The 19,688-nt window shown below is 39.4% G+C and overlaps 1 protein-coding gene across 3 annotated transcripts in view; it reads right to left on the reverse strand.

Annotated features, from left to right (window-relative positions):
* Positions 1-16,567, reverse strand: part of GALNT3 (polypeptide N-acetylgalactosaminyltransferase 3) — a 45,672-nt gene extending 29,105 nt beyond the window's left edge. The window contains exons 1-3 of one of the 3 annotated variants that reach the window (XM_054699819.1): positions 8,511-8,527; positions 6,275-6,426; positions 4,367-4,440 (exon numbers count right to left, since the gene is read on the reverse strand). The gene's annotated coding sequence lies outside the window, so the exon portion shown is untranslated. Of the gene's footprint in view, positions 1-4,366; positions 4,441-6,274; positions 6,427-8,510; positions 8,528-16,337 lie in introns of those variants that run through there. The other 2 variants (XM_037523448.2, XM_037523447.2) reach the window with 2 other exon arrangements.
* Positions 16,568-19,688: the final 3,121 nt, after the last annotated feature.

The following is a 19,688-nucleotide window of genomic DNA, read 5'->3' on the forward strand; positions in this document are numbered from 1 at the left end:
TTCAGAGAACTTTTAATTCTAAATCCTTGTATAAATTAGAAAAAAATTTCTATTTTTTTTTTATTCATTTATTATTTTTTTAGAAAAAAATTACACTTTGGAGACCTGGTCTTAAAAAAATAACTGATTTTGTCCATATATATATATATATATATATATATATATACACACACATTGTTAAAATTAAATCAAAATCATCTATAAAAGGGTATTTTGACAGGCAAAAATGATATATATTATTTGTTTGTGAGACTGGGTTAAAATCAATGTATTATTGTTCAGGGTAAAAATTTGCTTCCAGCTGAACAAAAAGAACTGAAATATTACAAAGTAAAATAATCTAACTACAAAACTATAATTTTGTAATCTACAGTCTCAAACTTGAATGTGACAGTGATTTACCTGGAGATAATTAAATGCAGATTCAGAAAGGAAAACATTAACATAGGATCTACCTTTATTGTCATGGTTGTGTCTCCAGTTGAGAAAAGACTCATTGCAAGAATGTTTTTGTTAGTTGAATTTAAAGATACAAACTGAAGCAATCTTCTAAAGCAGTGAAAAGCAGAACTTCGTAACTATGGCACATGAAAGTAGCATTTAATATAGTAAGAGGATAACGGTTCTTTCCATTTCTTGTTTCTATATTTGTGACAATAAACCTTTAACAGCTCCAGGGATTTAAGGTCTGCTTCCAGTTGAATTTAATTGGCACAAAGCCTAATTGGTGTATGAAACTAGCTTGCAACTGAGTTCAAGTATGGCATGAAGAGTTAAGGGTAACCACATAAAGCAAGAAAATACAAAATCACATTCCCAAATCCTCGTTTAGATTGTAGATTAAGAAAAGTACCCTATTGTAAATTAATGCTCATTGAATCCTTGCCATATTACCTAGATGTCCTTATTGAATTAAAAACAAAACACCTTCCCCTGATAATGAACACTTAAGTGCTTGGGCAAAAATTTGTTAAGGTCTCCTAATATGCTGGTAAAAATATTAGGGAAGGGAGAAGTGACAGGAAGCCATTTCTGCTTGTATTTATTGGTGGAATCAAATTTCATGGTCATTTGCTACTACGGTTTGTTACTTTGATTGTTAAGTCCATGCCCCACATCCTTGCTAACAATTCTGAGCAGGAAGTGACTTGTGGATATATGACAAGAAACAAACAATGATGCTAACTAAGCAAACTGCCTTGAGACAGTTAAATGATGTCTCAGAGGAGGAAACAGCAGTCGCGCCTCAAAGAACCCAGCTTAAGGCAAAGTAGGGTTGTTGCTCTCAGCGGCTGGAAAATACCTCAGAAATCAACTACTGCATTAATTGTCATAAACTAGGATGATTTTTGTCATAAAGAAGGATGACTTTCTGAACAAAGATATCTGCAGGTTATGACAAAAAGTTTGGTGGCAGAGTTGACCTCCAGCAACTGTGAGGCATAGATTGTAATGTGGAGAAAGGCATGGTCAGATGTTCAACTTCTCAACTACACCTGGTCAGATAAACATCTCCATAGACAGTGTGTAGGTGAAGGGTTGTGGACAGGATTTTGATTTGTGAACAAACAATTATCTTTACAGTTTAGAGCAAACAAGTAATTATGGAGCTACACTACCCACTGGGGGTGGGCGAGGTCATACACTCCCTCCTGCCACAGCTGCACCTATGAACAAATTTCACACAACATATGAAAGATAGTAATTCATTATTTATACTAGAGAATAGGAGCTTGATGAGTAATTCAAGTGGTTCCACAGATTAGACACTTAACTGCTATTTCTCCCTGGCAGAAATACTGCATTTTAAGAGATTTGTCCATCTAGTAAACATAGTTGATAACTTTGGATTCCTAAGGAGACAGAAACTATTTAGTGATTTGAACAAAAAAAAGTTTAATCTATTATTAAGAGAAGATCAGAGTAATGAGCAGCTAGTTAGTGAGAATTAAAGAGAATTTCAAAGAATACAGGGATAGTAAATATCAGAGGTATCCACTATCTGATAGTGGTTATCTGAGATAAGCGCTATCTGAGATAAGAGCCAAGGAAGAGTCCACCCCTCACCAGAACTGAAATTTCTACAGAAAGGGCAGTGTTGACTCTGATGATGGAAAAGTCACCTCACTGGTGTCTCACAGGTGATTCTTTCCAGAAATCTGCCCTTGGAAGTTTGGGGAAGAACCAGCCATTCAACAGAAGATGTGGAACCCTGGAACTTGCTAGGTGTCTAGGTGCTAAGAACTGCTGTTTTCTGGGTGTAGACAGAACTTAGAGTTAAGACACTGTTCACTGCAGGACTCCAGAGTCTTTCATGGGCAGCTTGGGCCAATATGGCTCCACACTGATGTCTGGATAAAAGTTGGGCAGTTGGCTTCCTCTCACCTAATCTTGTGAGCTTACCAGTGTGCACATGTGTGGGGCTAAAGAGAAGGGCTGGGAAGCCATGACCCAGGCTGGAATAAATCTATGAGGTCTGTGGTTCTAGGTTATACCATTGCCGCCCCAATTGAGCAGTTCAGGGGGCACTGGCTACAAATTCTTAAAAGAAAGTTGTGCCAGGCATTTACCTAGCACTGGAGAAAACCATGTGGGGAGTTGAACAGTGGAGAAAAACAATGCCTAGCAAGATCCTAGCCAGTGAGCTAGCCTGAACCAGGAAGTGAAATGCCTTCCACCTTCACTTGCCCCTCAGGACCTTCTGACAAGCTTTACATTATGCCAGCCCAGCATGGCAAGTGAGGATCCGACTCCATTATTATACAGCCAATGAATAATATGAATTTGAAACTGAGACAATAAATTAATAAGCAGTAGGCTACCCTTTTGACTTCTCAACTATCCTATGTGTACTTTCCCACACATCTGAACTCTTAGACAACTAACAAAACAAGCCTGCATTCCACCTAGTAAGATACAAACATGTTTCTTAGAAGTGAGAAGAGGAGATGCAGGGTGCCAACAGCCACTGCATGCACTGCTGCGACTATGTGAATCACTTTTCAAATTTTCACAGTTCCACCAAATATTGTTACCTAAAGACTAAATCACAAACTTATTCTCTAACTTAATATTTAAAAAAAAAGAAAATGGAAAGGAAAGAGAAGTATTAGAATATACACACAAACACATACATATGAAAAGCAGAGAGAAAATGTGCAAAGTTACTACAATCCTCGATTTTCTAATGACTAGGAAGCCAAAATTGATACCTATAGCCTCCTTCCACTACTCATTCTATATTTACCTTGTTCTCAGGCATTCTGTGAGTCAGCATATGCTGGTACTGATAGGAAGGACACATACACATCCAGAATATTGATCCATTTGAGTGAGCACAAATCATTGTTCTCTCAATGATGGAAGAAGTGAAATATAATCCTCCTATCACTGAGTATCTAGCTGGTGCCCCTTAGGCACTCAATATTGCTTTCTGCAGATTAGAAACTCAGCAGTAGTGCCATCCAGGTCAACTGTAGACAGACAAATTCCACGCTACTTAGCCGATGCATACACAGTCTCCATTCCTGTCACCAAAGTCATTGTTCAAGAGCTCACTAAGCAAGCGCTGGGGTGGCTGAGGAGAGAGGCTGATTGACACAGAGTGTGTCCTTTTGTTTACTAAGAGCTAAGAGCTTATGGTGGGCATACAGACAGGAAGGACATGGGTTTCTTCAAAGTTTCCCTTTTTGAACAGTCTATTTTTTTTTTTAACCTCTTTCTCATTTCCTGGTCACCAATCTTGTAATCCTGTTCCTTCCAACTCCCTGACCATACAGTCAAACCATTAGCAACTGCCCTTGGACTATTATAGCTCTGTACTTCCAGACATCTCTCATTCTAGACATAGTTGATAACCATACCTACTATTCAGAATTCTGCCTAATGGGAGAATTTTTCTTCTCCACTGTCCTTCACAATTACTCATGGCTGGGATGTAGTGTTGGAGCTGTCCACTGGCTGATACCAGCATCTCCCACAGACTCATCTGTAAAACAGATTTGAGGTTTTTCTTCTTCCGTAAACTAGACTAAGGAAACCCCCAAGAGGCCAAAGCATGGATTGAAGGACAGGATGCAATACAATAGGAGGTGATATTAGAGAAGTTGGAGTGCCAATTCATGCAATGTACTGGTACTTTCCATATATGCCCAAATTCTGTCTCTTACATACCATTTCCACTTGACGATAGACTGTTCTGTGCATGGTCAACCTTATGGCTAGACAGGTCAGACAACACTCAGTTAATAATAGGGAGCTGGGTCCACATGGGTACAAAGGACCCCATGGTTATGCATTCAGAATAAATAGCAAGTCAAGAGCTACTTCTTAAAGGGTAAGGAGTTATCTGACGACACAGACTTACTTCAAAATCCTACTGATCTTCACTGCAATTCTGCTACTGGTGCTTGCCAGGGGCTTCATACAGCATCCCTTTTGCTACAGACATTTAAAAGAATCATTTGATTTGCCAGATCACAAAGCAGAAGTGGCAGTATACAGTTTAGTGTGCACTGTGTCCTGGATTTGCCGCATAGCATCTCTTGCTCTGATCATTACTCAATACCAGCAGTCTTAAGGTTACTCTGTAGATAAGCTGAAGGAGCATATCTTCAAATGGGGTATATGTTGTTTCCAAAATCCAATAATGCATATTGAGTACAGTAACCTATGAAAGCTCAGAAATATTACAGAAGTGTCCTGAATTTCTGTGCAACTTTATTGCCCCCTGGTATTCATAAGCTTTACTAAGGCATCTAAAGTACTTGCTACTGGGGCCTCCCTGGTGGTGCAGGGGTTAAAGACACAGGGCTATCAAGCTATAGCCAGTCAGTGCAGCATGAATTCAATTCCTGGCCCCCCAGGGAGCAGCCCACTTGGGGCACTAGACCTCTCTCCCAATACCTCTGATCTACACCCCAGTTCTTGTATGCATAAATAAATAAATCTTAAAAAAAAAGTACTTGCTACTTTCTACTCATCAGATATAATCACTAGAATAGACCAATGTGATATTTTATATTATGTTGATATGATTAAAATTTCTAAGAGAGGAGAACTGATCTGGTCCTGAGGCAAGACTGTGAATATACACAGTTGGTCCTGCTATATAATCACAAATTATAAAGTGGCATGGAAAAAAAGCAATTTAAGTCAACAGCTGGATACCAAATGCCAGGGGTTGTGCTGATTTGTTCGAGTAAAGATATAATATTCAGTTCAGCAACTCCATTTGGAATCACCCAGTGATTAAGTTTATAATGGTTCAGTCACTCTATAAGTGCCATCTCCTAACTTCTGCACGGGCCAAACAGGTGGATTAAATGGCAATGTGATCGATATCCTAAGTCTTATTTCAAATCTTTGACAGTGGCATTAATCTCAACAATTTCCTCACAGTTATGGTATTACTTCTGGTTTACTATCTTAGTAGGAAAAAGTTCAAGTCTTCTACTTGGCTCACTATCATAACAGTCATCAATTAATGATTTAGAGGGCCAACACTGGAATTCTGTCAGTTATCTAGAAGTTGTCTACTCCCAATTATACATTAAGGAGCTGGGGAAATCAGCACATGATGGATCTGCTGAACACCTAGGTGCACTAAGAGTCAGAATTTAGCTAAGACTCCATCCCACAATAGTATTTTGGGTCCCCAGCATTTAGTGTGAAAGATCTGAGTTTAAAAGCAGCCTTTTAAATTGTCCTGAAAGTCTCTCTGAAATGGTTATGGGTCCCTTTGGGGAAGGTTTAGAGAAAGATTTATGGTATATGCTCAACGGAGCAAACTTCTTTCTCAAGGGGATCAAGCCTCCACTTCAATTGAATGGCTCTGATCTGTGAATTAACTTAGATTTGGAAACTGGAGAAGAGGTTGTGACTCTCAATTGTGGCAATTAAAGTCAACTTTTTTGTTACCAGACCTAGTTTTCCCCAATACATACACAAAGTGATACTGTAGTATTACCAATTATTTCATTTCTTAGCTGTCACTAGAAGTTCTACCACAGAAGTGGCTTCTACGGAAGCCACTAAAACCATTTTTAGTCCAATGATTATACAAATGTCCTTGCTCCATTATCATCTATGTACCTACTTTGTCCTTCATGGTTAAGTGCTGCCACTTGGCTTCTGTTACTATGGGATCCCATCACCTCCACTGAAATCAGGAAGCCAATCTCAATGACCCACAAAGGAGAACAAGAACAACTCCAGACTCTCTAATCAGTGCAAGGGCTCCACATACTAGTATTGTGTTGTTGTTTTTTAATACCTTAGTGAAGTGAGTATCTGCTGGGTCTTGCCTTGGAATACAGGTGGAGGATGGGCAAGCAGGTTGCACACAAAAAAAATCTAGTCAGACATTCCTTTTTGAAGGAGTCTAAAACTCACAAGTAGTAGATAATTTCAGCCCACGCATTCTTCCTTAAGAGAGAGGGGGATGGGGGAACAATGGAATAAGGTTACTTGCTTAATTGCCATCACTTTGCATTCACCATTCTGCAGGATTACCCACAATTCATTTAGTAAATATACATCCTCCATCTCTCAGCTTCCATTACTGCCTAGAAAAAGTGTCAACAACCTTTCTGTAAAGGGCCAAATAGTAATTTTTGGTTTTATTTGCAAGCTCTATGGCCTCCATTAAAAACTATACAACTATATCTCTATGGTGCAAAAGCAGCCGCAGACAATCATAAATAAATGGGTGTAGCTGCATTCTAATAAAAAAAAAATTTGAGGATTTACTATTATTTATTTAAGCATAGAAGACTTATGGTACTGGCCAGAAGTGTAGAGGGTGAGAGGATTCACCAGAGAGTGAGGAGCAGAACAGGTAGATCTATTGAAAGACACTGCTGAGGGGAGCAGTGGGCAAGGCAGGAGAGGTTTGCTGTGCCATGTGGGTAGCTCCCTGGCTGGGGATGGAACTCATGCTGCAGTAGTTGGCAGACAGCTTGATAGAGCTGAGACTTTAATCCCTGTGCCACCAGGGAGAACCTGATAAAATTTTTTACAAAAACAGGTAGTGAGCTGAATTAGGCCCAAGGACTATACTTTATCAGGTCCTCATGTAGAAATTTTAAAAAATTCAATCTCAACATCTAGATATTTTCCTATACTTACCCCTTCTCCATTTGTAGCTATAAACCCCAATGTGAAAATAATAAAATTAATCCTTCACAAATCCATAACATCAATGTCTGGGGCCTCTCTAGTGGCTTTGAGGTTAAATCTCAGCACTATCACTGAAGGCCCTCTTCATTAGCCTGAATTCTATCCCCAGCTAGGGAGCTAACCCACATGGCATAGCAGACCTCTCTTGGATCATTCACTGCTCCCCTTTGCAATGTATTTCATTAGATCTGCCTGTTCTGCTACCTACTCTGTCTCTGGTGAATCAATCTCTCTCTCTCTCTCTCTCTCTCTCTCACACACACACACACACACACACACAGAGACACACAGACACACACACATACACACATACACACAAACACCCCTCTGACCTACACCCAGTTCTACACAAAAATCAATAAAATCTTTAATAAAATAAACAAAAACAATATCTGTCTTAGAGATTAGCATATATATGAGCCAAATTTGAAGCACTCAACATCCCTCCACTTATCCACTCATCACCTGACATCCCAGCATTACCCATTCCTCATGGTAAAGGTATGAAAAGACCATTTTAATATATGTGTCAGTTGGGAAATCAGTGTGAGCTGAAAAATTAATTCTTCTTCTTCCAACAACTGACCTCAAGTAGGGTAATTTTCCTCAGGATCATATATAAGCAATTACCACACAAGGAGACCTCTGAGATATATGCTGAGTGTCAACCTCCATACAGGGAAGGAAGGAGGACCTAACTCTATGGGATCTGTACTTAATTCTTCAGGTAAATTACATTAAGCAGGGTGATGACTTAATCAGAACTGAAATTTAGAATCATTATTGTTAAAGCTCTGCTGAATATGGATTTTTTGAGGGGTGGGAGGAGGTTGGAGGCTATTAGACTATTAAAAGTAATCCAATGAGAGATCAGCAGAAGGGGTGTGGAGGCTTAGGAAGAGATTTGGGAGGTGGAGTTGGCTTAATTCAGCAAATAAATCAATGGGGAGGCTGGGAAGAGATATAAATTGTCAAGTGTGTTATGGATGGGTTCTTGACCTGTTGAAAAAGACCAGTTAATGAGAGTGTTCTCTGTTCTGAATTATCTGAGGAGGTAGACCTGGAGCTAAAATAGAAGGGCCAGCATACACTAAAGGAGGTGATGCTAGAGAGTAAAAGTTAAGGAGATTGAGGTAATAAACAAGTCTTACCCATTTCAAAAAGATGAGTCATAGCACAAGAACAAAGGTCATGGCCAAAAAGTTCAAATAAAACAAATTTTAAAGATGTGCATGAGAAATTGATTGTGCTCCAGAAATGGTCCCACTCTGCCATTGGTTATTTACTGCCAGGTGTTTTTTTAACCTTACCTTCTACCCCTTTATACTTACCCCATCTGACTCAGAATTACCACACTTGCAAGTCTCACTACCAGTGTCCACCTATGTATCAAAGGTATGAGGAAAACTTTTAGAAATTTATCCCACAGATATGTTAGGCCACATGTGAAATGAAAATCTGTAAGTTTGAAAACTAAAGCATTGTTTTAATATCAAAAGGTCGAAATAATCTGCAACTCTACCCACAGGGAACTAGTTAGGTAAATTATGATAGAGCCATATAATGGACTAGCATGCTGAGTTAAAAGCAAAGAAGATACTTTAAATGCTGATATAAAATCATCTCCACAATATAGTTAAATGGAAAAAAAAAAGCAAGATGTATTTGCATTTCAAAAAGACAGAAAATATAATCTATCTTTAAATCTATCTTTAAATAAAATGCTATCTTTAAAAAAAGATAGCATTGATTGCCTCCAGAGAGGAAAACTGGATATCAGAGGGCAAGCCATAAAGATTTATCATCTACCCCTCCTTTCTATTTAAAAATTTGGACCATGTGAACACACTCATTACTTTAAAAAATAATAATCAGGAAAAATGTGAAGGTAGAATGAAGATTTACTAACAGTAGCTCAAATTCCATTAATAATTCCTCAGGAAGCATCGCTTCTTGGCCTTTTGGCTAAGAACAAGTGTAATAATTCCTCAGGAGGCCACTGGGGGATATATTCCAGCCAAATTAAGGAGTAAATAAACAACAAAAGTCATTGCACCTCAGAAATAGGGATTGCATTAGAAATGTCAGAAAGGAAAAAACTCACCAGAAAACAAGTATGGAACAGGCCTATATATATATACACACACACACACAAACACACATATAAATATATATATATATATAATTACATATAGAAAGTAATAATATAAACTAGAACAAGGCACAGACAGCTCCAGGAAGGGACCAATAAATCTGATAGATTTGATTAGGTCAAAATTCATACTGAAAGGGAGTACGCAGAAATAGAAATTCATATATGGAAAAATTAAGAAATTTTTTTCTTAAACAAGTTATTAACGCCAACATTAAAAGAAGAATTCTACGAGGAATCATACAATACATTTGCATGACTCACTAGTGAACGATATTTACATAACCATAATAAATGAATACTAAAAGACAAACAATGAAATGTGAGAATTATATTAGGGGGTTGAGGGAAGAAGAGCAAAGTGTATGTGTCTGAAAGAGCTAAATATTTATCATGCATGAAACAAAGTCAGTGAATAAAGCCAAATATTAATACACGAAGACACCACAGTATAAGCACATTTCAAAAGGTAAATACTGGAAGAAACACTGAAAGGGGAAATGGAAGAGGACATCAGGCAGCAGGACAGGGGAAGAAAAGGACTGACTGGATTTTTGATGTTTTTGTGAGCTCTATAATAATCCTATTTAATTTTATTTACATATAAACAGGATAGAAGTACCTGATTTAGAATCAATGTGGTTGGATTGGAGTCTTGGCTCTTACATTTCTTTAACTTTTTCAGCTAGAGACAAATAACTTAAACCCCTCCTATGTGTAAAATAGGGAGAAAAGCATATGCCTTAATAGGGTTGTTTTGAAAATTAAATAATCAATTCATGTAAATTGCTTAAAATGTGAACGGCACATAAGTGGTCAATAGTAAAATAATAAATAAGTCTTAATACTTATAATGACAATAAATATTAACCACTTATTCAGTAAAAATAAAAGGTATCAGTAATTAAAATCCAATTTAAAAGCATGGGGCATACATTAAAGTCTGCTCCCTTTGTGAGGAAACAATTTTTAAAAGTTAACCCTCCCAGTTATTAAGTAGGGCTTTATTTCTTTTGACTACATTCTTTACTCCAGCACCTAACTGGAGGGAGGAGGTGAGACTGGTGAAAAATTAGAGCAAGTGCTGAAAATGGGAAGTGCAAACTAGAATCTGGGGATGAATTTTAGCTAGATAGGCCAAAAGAAGAGGGAAGAGAGTTCTAGACAGGGAGAAAGGCACTTTCAGGAGGCAGCAGGAATATTGCAATACAAAAAGAAGCCAAGTCAGAGCAGAGATTAATGATGAGAGTTGTGTGCAGGGCAGCAGTTAAGTCATGCTAGGCCTTCAGGTCCTGTTAAGGAGTTCGTTTATCCTTATGGCAATGAAGGGTGTGCTCTAAGGAGGGGGATAACACAATCAAATGTTTTTAAAACATAACTGGTAGAATGTGGGAAGCTGACTAGGAAGAGGTGAGAAAAAATTCTAAAACACCAATGAGGAGGTCACTTCAAAAGTTCAGAGAGAGGGCCTCCCTGGTGGAGCAAGGGGCTAAGTCGCAGCACTATGAAGCTATCTACAGCCACTGCAGCTTGAGTTCAATCCCCGGCCGGGGAGGTGACCCACATGGCACAGCAGACCTCGCCAGCTGCTCCCCTCAGCAGTGTATTTCCATGGATCTGCCTGTTCTGTTCCCCACTCTGTGTCTGGTGAATCCTCTCACCCCCCCACACCTCTGGCCTGTACCCCAGTTCTTGTATGCATAAATAAATAAATCTTTTTTAAAAAGTTCAGAGAGAGATGATGATAATGATTGGAATGGAGAAAAGTAGGATTTGAGAAATATTTACTGACAGAAACTGGAGACGAAAGATTCCTGAAAACATTTCCTTTTTTTTTTTTTTTTTTGTAGTAGTAGTAGTCTAAATTCTATTATTTAAGTAAAAGTTGCCCCCATTAAACTCTTCACCCATAATAACGCACTCCACTGGAGAATATTAATAAAACAAGAGCTACAAGAGATTTCAATCACAAAGTTAACTTTTCATTTCTAAATGCAGATCTTAGAATAGCACTAAGAGGCATAAAAATAATGGTATTCAAAGGAATGAGATGGAAATAACATCAACATAAATTAAGTAGACTAATAAAGTACAGTGAAACTAATTTTCTATTTACCAATTTCTGTTGTTGCTGCCCATAATATATATATATATATATATATACACACACACACACACACACACACACACAGCCTGCCCAATACATCTCCCTTTCCTATGCTACCTTTACTCCACAATAGGCTTAGAGGAAAGAGAACTTTTACATGCTTTGCAAATAATCTAAAGGATGCTTATGTGTATACAGTTACAAGAGCAGACTACTTTATGTCACATATATAAAGCATATGAAAGACACATGCAAAGGACTGTACCAAGCTCACACAGTATGAGGTAATGTGTTTGGTGGGTGGAGGTGGGCAGGGAAGTCAATTTCCTAAATGAGGCAAAAACCTTAGTTGAATCTAAGAACCAGAACCGTAAGAGTTGTAAAGATTAAAGGGAAAGTAATCTCAGCACTGGGAACAGAAGAAAAGAACAATAAACAATGAAATTTCTTGTTGAAATATAAAATTTTGTTTTATGGAGCATAAATCCACACTTTAGCAAAGGTTATATCATGTGGGACCATTGTAAGGGCTAAAGCTTCTATCCCTGGAGCGATAGAAAATTATTAAAAGATTTTAAGCAGGAGAGAAAGAAGTTCAGATTTATGTTTTTAAAGAGATTATTGACTCAGAGGGTTAAGGATGGACTTGAGCCTAACGTCATACTCTGAGATATCAGATAGCAGGGGGCTGTGACAGTGAAGGCAAGAACAGATACAATTCTGAACTAGGGCAATGTGGTAGAAGGATTTCTAGGGGAAAAAAATTAAGTAGAAAACAAGCAGATTCCATGATCTGATAGATATGGAGATTAAGAAAGAGTTAAAAATGACCCCCTGATAGTGGTACAGATCCAGAACTTATTCTCCAAAATTCCTGGTGTTAAATTAAATGGGTTTCAAAATTCAGGACATTTTGGATATTAGAAAGATGATATGATTTATAATAACCAATATAACAGCATATCCCCCAGCAGGACCTGGTACAGTACCATGTAATCAAACACTGCATTATTTCTGCAGCAAGACACAATAAATAGATACCTGACAGTTCACTCAGGTTTGGCAACAACTTCAAGATTTGCTAACAATTCAGAATATTTTTTGGTTGGAATTATGGATAATGTGTGGTAAATGCTATAAATAGAATACAGGAAATGAAACAGGTTTATGTTTTTTTTTAAATTGGATGAAGGTTCCGGTTTACACATGTATAATCCGAGTAATTATGACACGTTAAAGATGCCCAAGAGACAATTGGAGAGATGAGCAAACCAGATTGGATAATCTGAACCTGAAACAATTATATAACGACTTAGAGTTCTGCTTTTCATTGCTTTGCCATAGCAGTTTGATCTCTTGCTATTGCTGGCACTGTTTGAATTCAGTATTACTATTGACAGTATATTAATTGTGTCAAAATTACCAAATTATGAACAGCTAATTATTCTGGTTCATATTAGATGATTGAAAATACTTCCTTCTCAACCAGATTTTATATCCATGAAAAATCTGCCTTACCAAATGTATTTTGAAACTTTATAGACCAGACCAACTGACTATGTCTGAATAAGATTTGGGCATCGATCATTTCCAAATTATTAAGTGCAGTGATATTTCCTTTACAAGGAAAATTTCTTCGACTAGGAAATGAAGACAGACTAAAATTAAAAATTTCTACAAAACATACAGTCATCTAATCAGAGCTTTCAAGCCTATATCACTACAGGTCACTTTCAGGGATCAAATCTAATCTCTCAATCTCCCAGTCAGTCTAGTCTTTTTGGGAGAGAGGAGGTATAACTCCTACAATTTATCTCTAAAATCAATTAATGGAAAAAATATAAAAATATCAACAAACTACACACCAATAAAAAAAGACATATTTAATTTTTTTTTCAGTTTCTCCTCAGTTCTATAAATCAGTCATAAAATTTAGAACACCTAGAATAGGGGTAGATAGAATTCTCTTCCTCTCCAAATTTTCACTTGATAATTGTTAACTTCTAATTCCCTTGAAAGAATTCCAGTTTTTCCTGTTCCCAAACATAGCATAATACACTGAGAACCCATTAAAATGCAATAATGTACAAGGAAGTTACATGCAGTCGCTAAAATTTAAGATATTTGGTCGAGCACCAGATCCTAAAGTCTCAAGCCCTCCAATAAATGTCTAATAAGGATTACAATATCATTTTATATATTTTTAAATAGTTTGAGTTTTCTTGCATGTGTGTGTCACAGTAAGTTAATTGAAAAAAAATCAACCTTAAAAATGTAAATTTAACAGGATTCCACTATTTTGATTGTAGGTTCCAGCCCATTTGTGGTCATAAATTCAATTCAGTGTGTTGAAACCAAGATTTCTTAAAGCAAAATAATAGAGAGCACCCATGTTATAAGGTTAAGTACCTTATTGTGAACCTTGTTTTATTCATACACACACACTCTAGAGTGCGTACTGTTTTGAGGGGCAGAATGCATTTCTTACTGAGGACAGCAGTCAGAAAAAGAGTTTAAAAAGCACTGCTGGTGAAGAAATGTGCTTGCCAACCAAAAATCTAGAGTGTTGCAAATGGAAGAATGACCCTGGGTTGCTGCCTCATAAAACATATTTTAAGCCAATACAATAAAAGATCAGAAGACTAAATTATGTTGTCCATGTTGACTAAAAAAATTAACTGTGGCTCAGAAATACCGAGAATCCACATGGCATCTCCAACACACATGTGATCCACAGTAGAGGAAAAATATGATGGCCTCATTTTGTCCCCCTGGAGTCAGGCATCATCTGGAGCAGTAGAAATTATAGAGAATCAGAGGTGGGCAAGGAACAATTGACTATTTTGTAATTATAAAGACCTTACAATCTATATGAAAGTCAAAAAGATGAGTATTTAATGATAAGTGGGAATGTGGGTGGTGAAAAGTGAAGATAACATTAGCCTGGGTCAAACCACTGAAATAATAACGCTAATATGCCCATTAACTTGCTGGGCGAACTGAAGTTAGAAAACCTCTGTTAGCTCGGTTTATCATCAACTGGATGAATTTTGGGTATCCAAAGTAGAGAAGGAGATCCTGTGAATGCTGAGGGCCAGAGGAGATTCCTCATTTGTCTAAAGACCTCACTATCTTAACCTAGGGAAGTATTATTTTTCCTACTTTACAGAGTTTGACTGTGCACATTGTTACTCTAGCTAATGCAAACATATTGCTTTTCTCCCTAGAGTCAAGAGTAATTTTAGTTTGATAACACCTGGTCTAATAATCAGGAAGAGTAAAGTAATACTCTAAACTCAGAGAGCAACTCCTACATCTAATTTATTTCTTGTATAGAGACAAGATTAAGAGGGCAGATGAAGTTTCTTTGATAAAAGCAGAAAGAGCTGAAAATATCATTAATAATTATGTCCTGTTATGCTGTGGCTGACATTTTAGCTTCTAATTGCACTTTTAAAAAAAATGCGTTTTACATTAAATGGACAAAATGCATTTTTATAATTAACAAAGATAACAAATCTAGAGAGGAATTGCCATTCATTATTAGAATTTTTATGTAAAAGTGCTGTTTAAAGCAATGAAAAATAAAGATGCTTGGTACAAATTATTCAGAATATTCAAATTAATATGCATACTAGACTTCTGACATTAAAAGTTAAATGTAAAGAGAGCGAGTTGTAGAATGACTTAAACTTCATGTATACCAACAATCTCAAAGAGAATCTTATACATTAAAAAAAGAAATAACATAATTTTCCCCACAACCAGAAATTCTCAAATTAAATGCAGAAAGTTTGATTTTTTTAAACAATAGAAATTGAGTTTAAATGCCTTCCTTATACAGTATAACTTCTGTAGCAAGTTATGTTAATAACCTAATTTAAAAATCAGAAAAATTGATAAGTCAATGATCTAAAACCAGAAATAACTACTTAATGAATTCAAGTGTTTTGATGAGTTTTATAAGAAAAGTGCCCCCATCAGTTTTTGAGAGAAGGAAATAAAAGGCTACGGTATGGACCAGTTTCACCAGCAATTCTTAGGCTTCAGAAAAGCCTAATTAGGCAAGGAAAAGAATTTAGGCCTGGCACACCCAGGTTCAGACGTGGCAGGTTCCTGAAACAAAGTTTTTTGAACCTTTGAGTCATATGCCACAGGCAAAACCATAGACGCGATATTCAGGTCGTTAAGTCAACAGGTCCTTTAACGAGATGGTGTGCGGTTGGTGAGCGGCAGTTGGATTTCCTCCTGCCACGAAGAAAATAACTCTTCTGCATCAAACCGGAAAGTAGGCACAGCTCTGGTTAGGGGCGCGCACCCGGAAAAGCGTGGAGATGAAACGGAGAGAGGGATGTCCGCGTCCCGACCACAGAGCGCTTTTCCAAACCACTTGGAAACCATTGAAATGGCTCGGGCAGCCGTGGTTTCCAGCCGAGGACTGTCTGGGGTCCGCCTGGGCAAGTTGCCGGGCAAAGCCTTGTCCTAGCCCGCCGCGGGCACGGCCCCCTCGGGCACAGGGGCAGAAGGAGCCCGGCAACCTGTTAGCTGTCGCCCCGACTCCCCACCCTCCCCGCGACAGGGACAAGCTCGGGGCACCCGGACTTCGACTGGGGCTCAGCCGTTCTGAAGCCTCCCGAAAGACAGTGGCAGGGGGCACCTCGGGCAACTGGGGCGACAGGGCGACCCCAGGACGCCACCTCCCCCAGGCCCGGGACGCCCCTTTCGGCTTCTCCCGAGGGGCAACTGAAACCCTGCTCTCGAGACCTGTTCCAACCGGCCAGCCGGACCGTACCCCTCTCCCCACCACGTGAACCTCCGCGCCACCCTAGCACCCCTTCCGACGCAGCCCGGGGCCACCGCCACCCCGCCCCCGGCCCGAGCGACCGCCCGCCCGCGTACCTGGCTGGTGGGCAGGACAGGGCGGCGGGAAGCGGCGGCCGGACGGCGCTGGACTTGGGCCGGGCGCCAGGTGCAGGTGGTGGCGGCGGCTCGGGTTGCTGTCGCTACAGTTGCCGCTCAGTCCAGCTCCTCCTCCGCCGCCGCCTCCTGCCTTCCCGCTGGGCCTCCTGCGTTGCCAGGAGAGGCCGAACCCAGGCGCGGCTTCCTCTCGGAGTCTCCCAGGTGAGCTCCAGCCTGCGACGTCGGCAGGGGCGCGGCCCCCGTCCCGCGCCTGCGCGCCAGCCCCCGGCCCCGCCCCGGCCCTACCTGTGCGCCCCAGGTGAGGACCGCGGACCGCGCGCGCGGGGCGGGGGCGCCGCGCTGACCCCGAGCGGCCGGGAGCGGCTTCTCTCTCCGCGCGAGGCGAGTCGACTCTCGGCGCCGGACGTGCCCCGGCGCGTCTACATTGGAGAAGTCCTGCGCGGACCTAGTGACTGCGGTTACCTTGTAACCAGAACAGTCTGGGTCCTCGGAGAACCAGAAAGTCTAAATTTCCCACACACACTTCTTCCCTTCCTCTTCGGTTCGCCACAATGAAGGGGTCCGCTGCCGGGAGACTGGGGAGCCCAGGGCCTCCCAGGACCACCTCATCACGGTAGCAACTGTTGATTCGAATGGTTTCCTCGAGCAGGGTTCAGCGGCTTCTGTCACCAGTTAGGTTCGTGAGCTACTGGGTGAGCTTCCTTCCCTTCTAGTCTTGATTTCATCACTTGACTCACTTCAGCACAGCTAGTGGTTTCCGTTTCTGTAAGCGCGCGCTCTGTTATGGGCGCTTCACGTCCAAAGGAGGAGCCTCCCTCTTTCAAAGAAGAGCCTCTGGTATGTGGCAGAGCCTCGCTAATTTGGGGCGTACCGCTCCTTCCTGGGTTGCTGTCTCGAGGCAAACCAATTCCCAGATGACAGGAAAGCAGCCACAAGGCAGAGAACCTCGTTATCCTCGTTTGGAAAAAGATTGTGGTTTCCTGAAGAGGGCTTGTTTCTTCTGTAGGTTTACTTAAAGACCCAACTTCTGTTCCAGAGGTGAGAATGCAGACTCTAGGGAGATGAATGATTTTGCCTTAAAGACACACAAAAATGTTTGTCTTAAAATTTTTTTAGGACAGAAATTTTAATTTTGGGCCTCCCTGGCGGCGCAAGGGGTTAAGCACCACACTACGAAGCAATCTGCAGCCTCTGTTCAATCCCCGGCTGGCCAGGGAGCAACCCACATGGCCCAGCAGACCTCTTCTGACCCGCCCACTGCTCCCCTTAGCAGTATACTTCTGTCTATCTGCCTGTTCTGTTCCCCACTCTGTCTCTGGTGAATCCTCTCACCACCTCCTCCCCCGCATCTCTGGCCAGTACCCCAGCTCTTGTATGCATAAATAAAAAAATCTTTTAAATTTTTTTTTTATTTTTTTAACGTTACTTACAACTTTCTCTATCAGTTTTACTTCTGCTATTATTACAAACATTGACACGTCTCAAAACAGGACTTAAAATGACCTTTACACCTTCCTGTAAATTCATGCATTTATTGACTTCTATCTTCAATGTACCTAGGAATATAATACCAAAAAAATAAAAAAGCCAAAAATTACTTAGTGATATGCTTACTTATGTGGTGGCAGGTTTTTCTATAAAGTCAACTATGACCTTTCTCCTGTACAGTGACACACATGCTTATGGCACCTATTTCCTGGGATATTAGTATGATGTGTGATCTAAAAATAAGGTGTAAAAATACGGGTTAATACAGAATCAATAGGTGTAGCTTTAGAACTTGGCAGTCTGACATAGGTTTCAGCATTCACCATGCCATTTGATGTCACACTTATGAACTAGATCTTAAAACTTACTTTCCTGTTTTGTATATTATGGTTATTTCACAAGGGTCAAGAAACTGAAAACACTAATATCCAAATTCACTCCTTTTTTGGGGAGGTTCTGCAACTTTCTTTACTGTTAGCCTCTAACTGGAAATTAGAGAACAAGTCTTTGGAAAAAGTAGGAGAAATCCTAAATATATAACCAAAACATCTTTTGTATCACCTACCCCTGACCAAGGCAGGAGCCAAAGATCATCAGTTTTGCTGTCCCACCAGGCAAAAAGCAGAGCAATTTTCACTGACAGAGCAGTACAGTGGAGATGAATATAGAAAAGCAATTTGGAATCCAAGAGCTGAGATGCATTGACAGCAAGACTAGTAATGTCAAATAACAGCTGAATAGAGAAGCTAGGGCAGACCTATAAAAAGAGAGAGCAAGCAAATAGGACCAAAATGTTGCATGAGAAGTGAAAAAAAGAACATGAAAAACATAAATCAGGAGTTACTAAAAATTGTCAGTTTTCTGCAATGGAGACAGATAATTTAAATAAGGAAGGCAGTATTTGTGGGTCTGGCATACCTACCAGCATTGCATTTACTAGTTCATCTCATTCTGAAAGCAAAGTCTTAAAATTAATGAAAGTTCTTTTTGCCTAACAATAAAATTTAAATGCTGCAGGTCCAGAAAAAACATTATTATGATAAAATATGTAATGCCCTAGATATTGTTAGATGACAGGTTTTTGTAAAAGTATCATCCTATTCAAAATTTTGAAATAATTTGTTTTATAAAGATAAATTAACATTTTATCATAAAATAAAACCCAGGAGCCTTAGTGTAAACATGCTTTTCAGAAAAAGCTTATTTTAGGGCCACCTTGGTGGTCCAGGGGTTAAGTCTCAGCACCATCACCTCTCTAGCTTAAGTTCGATCCCCTGCCAAGGAGCTAACCCACATATAGCACAGCAGACCTCTCCTGTTTCGCTCACTGCTCCCCTTAGCAGTGTATTTCAGTAAACATGCCTGTTCTGCTCCCCACTGTCTCTGGTGAATCTTCTCATCCTCCACACCTCTAGTCTACACCCTAGTTCTTCTATGCAAAAAAAAAAAAAAATTAAAAGAAAAACTTAATAATATGTATTTGACATATGGTAAATTAGAAAGTTGAGCAGATTTACAAGGAAAGAAGAGACATGTTTGTCTCTCTCAAACACACACTCACACAAAACTAGCCATAAAATGCTCAAATATGAATTTGAAATAATATGCACTGATTTTAATAATTGCTATAACCTTTAAATTAATGCCAAGACCTGTATCTGACACTTAGTAGATAATAAATATTTGTTAACTGATTAATTCATTAATTAATATTAAAATCAATATACGTAATGTCTTGAGCAGAGTACAAATTCAATGACTGTTTTAACCAAACTTTATGTAGGAGTAATATGAGACAAGTAAGAGTAATGGGCTAGGGATCTAAGGGAAAAACGTCTTATA

This window comes from Talpa occidentalis, unplaced genomic scaffold, assembly GCF_014898055.3.
Source record: "Talpa occidentalis isolate TD23 unplaced genomic scaffold, MPIMG_talOcc4v2.1 talOcc4.3, whole genome shotgun sequence".
Taxonomy (NCBI): domain Eukaryota; kingdom Metazoa; phylum Chordata; class Mammalia; order Eulipotyphla; family Talpidae; genus Talpa; species Talpa occidentalis.